The sequence below is a fragment of the Camelus bactrianus genome, chromosome 23 (assembly GCF_048773025.1).
Source record: "Camelus bactrianus isolate YW-2024 breed Bactrian camel chromosome 23, ASM4877302v1, whole genome shotgun sequence".
Classification (NCBI taxonomy): domain Eukaryota; kingdom Metazoa; phylum Chordata; class Mammalia; order Artiodactyla; family Camelidae; genus Camelus; species Camelus bactrianus.
Window position 1 is genome coordinate 42,022,886 of NC_133561.1, and position 4,818 is coordinate 42,027,703.

Below are 4,818 nucleotides of genomic sequence, written 5' to 3' on the forward strand. Positions count from 1 at the left end.
GAAAAATCTGCAATCTAGGGTAGACTATGCCAAATGACCGCGATTCCTAACAATGGCAGAGCTAGGGAATTTCACTGAGCAGCAAATCTTAAAAGAAATCAACAGTTTGAGACTGATCCTACAACAAACATTGAGAATCCTATCCTTAGAATAAAAGTAGAAAGAAGAAATGGAATTAAGAGAACCATTAATGGAAATGCAAGAAGACCATGAATTGCAAAGAAGAAAGAAGAAGAAGGCAAGGAGGACATCGAAAACCTAAAGATGGGAGAGGGAAGCAGGAAACCATAGGTGATATTAAGCACTATCTTAAGTGAATCAGCTTATATGACTCTCTCTCTGTAGCAAAAGGAGAGATGCAAGGCTTAAAGTGTTTGCAAAACGGACAAACACCAAAATTTTACAGTTGGCTGACATATACCAAAGAACCATGATTATTCAAAACAGAATACTCAAAATGATGTCAGGGATCATTCAGCACGCATCGACCCAGTATCACGGCTAGAATGTACTCAACACACTTGTATTCAGAAAACAGACGCGTGCATTGCTATTCATAAATATTGATTCATAAGTGCTTATCGTGACCCAACCCAAACGATGGTTTTGTTTAAGATTTGGTCAAAGTATGTGATATAGAATTCCAAGTCTTCCAACAGGATGAATGAATGCCATATTCTACCCTACGTAGGGAAGTAATGGCATAAGCCTATAACAAAGACAATTAGCTCTGCAACACTGTACTAAGAGTAAAAGAGACAGACAGGAAAGTGCACATTGGAATTGGTATCATTTCTTGGAATTTCAGCCCCCATGAAATAAATGGATCCATCTTGTGAGAGAGTGGGTGTTTCAGCAGAAAGCAACAGACGGATATGTATTCTGGGTGACTGGATATTACACAAACATGAGTTTCCATGAGTGGGTCTTGGTGTACTGTGAACTTTTAGAAAGTTTAAAGACGTGTGAAACCATAAACTGAACATGGACACTCTTCCCTCCGTTTGTACTTTGTATAGAGATCTGAACAAAAGGAAAGAGGGAAGAGAAAAGGACCATGGGACCCTTGTGGATAGAATCACATTTCCCTTAGGAACCTCTCGACTAATGCAGCCCCTCCCCCAACACTGGCTTAATGCAGCAACCACTGGGGATGGCAGTTACCGGATGGATTCCAGGTGGAATGTTGGTGTGTACCGCGAGACTTGTTGTGGCTGGTGGATCCAAGGTAACTGGGCAGAATTCTTTGGGTGGATCAGTGTGATGGAGGGCCTGCCGCCATATGTGGAGGTTGGCTAAATTCTTTTTTTCGGGAAGCTGTGTAAGTTCGAGATACTGCTGCCGCCCAAAGACCTGAGTTCACGGGTCTGTTTCCAGAATCTGAAAGGGCCGACAGTGGAAGATCTGCCTGTCATCAGCTTACTGGTGTGGCTCCGCGGTACTTTCCGACTTACCCAGTCCTCTTGACTTTGACTTTATGGGAGACACGAAGAGAACCTGGCAGAAAAGCTGGCCACACGGATTGAGGAGAGGTGCGAATACATTGATGAGAGTTATTCTGCTACAATGGAGAATACCTGCATGGAGACTACTCTAGAGAATATCAAGCTTGAAAGGCATTCATGCGACATATTGAACCTTGGTGATACTGAAATAAACATACGGAGTGTCAACGTGCACTTGTGAAAGTTACTCGAATCTCTGTTCCAAGAACGGGTCCAAGATTCCTGACGTCTTAAAGAGAAGAGATGGCAGAGATGTTAACAGCGCTCATGTTCCTGGAAGTGGTAGTGAGAATCCACACATCTCAACATGCATTTACAATTCATTAAGACCAAAATGCTCCAAGACCAGGTAAGCCTATTCCCAGGTATGCGCCTAGATATCAAACATCTGCTCTTCCCTCCACTCCACTCAGTCATCCATTCCAAAGGATCAGAACCTGAGCTGCAATGAAGCCAGTAGGAGAAGATCAAGCACCTCCAAGAATCAGAGTTCCTCCTCCTTCACTCTCGGTGAACAACAGTGAACCCCTTTATGGTCAAATACTCTCAACTTAGCTCACAAAAATTAATGATAGGAATTGAATACTTAGGAATTCAATACTTAGCTCACACAAAGTAACGATGACCTTCACCTAGATTCAGCATATGCTGGGGTTATGTCTACTTTGGGCTGAAGGGAGTGTGGTAAGTGAGGACAATCTTTGACTGAACTTGAATATGTATTAGGCCTCAGTTTTTCAAGACAGTATATGTAATTATTATAAGTCAGATAGTGAACTGAACTGTAAAATTGACCAAACACATTAAAGACACAGGTTTTGTGGACTGACTTTCCCTTCCGTCAAGCCCCGGGTATAATATATCATGGAGGTGCCGATTTGGTTGTGTTAAATTTCCTTAGCCTACATGATCGTAAGATGAAGCGTTCTCATCACTGATAGAAGTACACCTGGTTCTCAGTAGCCTAGCATATCTGCAGCAGTTTTCTCATAGTTAAATGCCTCTAGGTGGTTTTGGAATTAAGCCTAAATCTGTATATTTTGTACACTGTATCTTGTATAATCCTAGAGAGGAATGTTACTCCTTGAAATGCCAACATTGCCTAGTATGTGTCATTGGCAGCAAAGGGCAACACATGCACAAGGGAAACCCAGCTTCGGGGCTATTTCATGGTCCAATAGGTATTTCATGATTCCTATTGTTGTTGGAGGCTTCATCAGTAAAATATTGACATGTCACCTTCATACTTTTGGACTGCTATTTTACATTGAGTCTGTCTCTTTTTTCCTTAAGGCTGACAAAATTTTAGAAAAATTTACAAGTCTGGCTTCTAGGTTGATTTAGTAATTTTCAAAAACTAACTTCACTTTCATATAAATCCCAAAACATGTAAATCAATACTCTTAAACTACTTAAAGACAGCAACTGCGTTATCAACATAATGTCAACGCTGGAGTCTTCAGAAAATCCCTCCGATCATGGGTGTATAGAAAGCAGAGATAAACAAACATCCAATTTCAGTGAATTCTATGGGGAAAATGTTGATTTATCGATGCCCAGTAGGCAGAGAACCAGTGCAACCTGCTCTCACTCGCTCCCATACACACAGCATTGTAAACACGCACTCACCCAGCCCTTGGCAAAGGACACTTGCTGAAGAGTGGTCTGTTATTTCCAAAGACATGATGAGGCCACAGAAAACCTGGAAGCAGGAGAAGGTAAAGTAGAGAATGGAAACCAGTGCAGGATCTGATCTCTGGTAATGAAGCATCAAATGTGAAACTGTTTTACTTGGATATACACTCTGAAGCGGGCGGCACACATGGGATTGAAGATGATGCGCTGAGTGTTAGAAGTGTGCACAGCACATGCTTGGCTGACAGAACTCAAAAAAATCAGCACAAAATATTCCCACAATTGAATCTGAGACCAAGTGTCGAGCTGCCAAATCTGAGCTAGCAGATTCAGCGGAAAAAGAGGGATAGGGCTACGGATGATGGCACACGCAGAACTCAGGTATCTACAGTGCGTTGTGGGTTATGGTGGGTCCTATCAAGAGAGCAAAGAGAACTGTGAACTCAGTGAGACAGCAACCACACTGGCACGTGAGGTTGAGTTTATCGATATGTCCAACGGCCACATCCACTGCATCTGCAGGACCAGGGACCAATTTGGCATTTTGCCAATAGAGCACTTGTGGGGCTCAATCCGAGATATCATGCATCTGGTCTGAGGGCTCAAGGGGGCGTTGGTGTTGAAATCAGTATTAAATGTTTTAGGATATGCTACATTCGTAACCTGGACTTGGATTACGGTCTGGTTTGAGGCAGAGGATGCGGAACAGCTCTGTGGTTGCCTTCGTGAACCCATGACTGAAGGATGAGGTAACAAGGAAGAGTGGTCAAAGTCCACATCGTGAGAAGATGAAGCATTTCCTTCAGCATTATCTCCAAAATGCAGATGCTATATTTTGGACCGGCTGACATGTTACTGCACCGAGGACACATAGGTCGGTCTGAGGGATCATTCCAGCAGGCCCTGAACTATGACATCCTTACATAAGTTTCCACTGGTTTTTCTGTAGACAGAAAATATCTGGGAAGGACTGTTAACATTGGGACATTGCAATGGCAATAGAAAGTACAAGTTCACTGTTTGTTGGATGTTATGGAGACAATCCAAAATGACATATAGAAGAATGCAGAGCTAAAAACTTTTAGAAGTTTCATTTCCACGAGAGGAAGTGCCCTGTTCCCTTACAGAATTGTGAGATTCTCGTAATAAATATGAGGTTCTACTAATTGAAATACTATGGTGTTTTCATCCGAACAAAGACAACACCAGCAATTAGAGATATACCAGACAACACAAACAGGAAAAGGACATGGCATCAATGTCTACGGAAATTTGTCCTCACAGTAATATCATGGAATTGCGTACACCAAGGAGACTAAAGTTTTCACTTAACCAAGCGCTATAAGTCTATACTAGCTACCTGATAGTACTTGAACACTAGAGAATAAGAAGTATTGTAAAAGAAACAGGAAGTACCATTTTCAGTTCCAAAGAGATTGAAGGCCCAAAAAATAATCTTTCAAACATCTAGATTGTTAAAAATCTACCAGAGCAAGCATTGAAATAGGAGGTGAGGAAACACTAAAGAACAAAAGTATCTCAGAATCACAAAAGGCAGAATACCAGAAAAGGGGAAGAGAAACTCTAAAGAAGACAAAATAATATAAGAAAACTCAATGGATGAGAAAATAACTTGGCTAATGTCAGTCCTAAGCAGACTAGATAACGCAGAGGAACT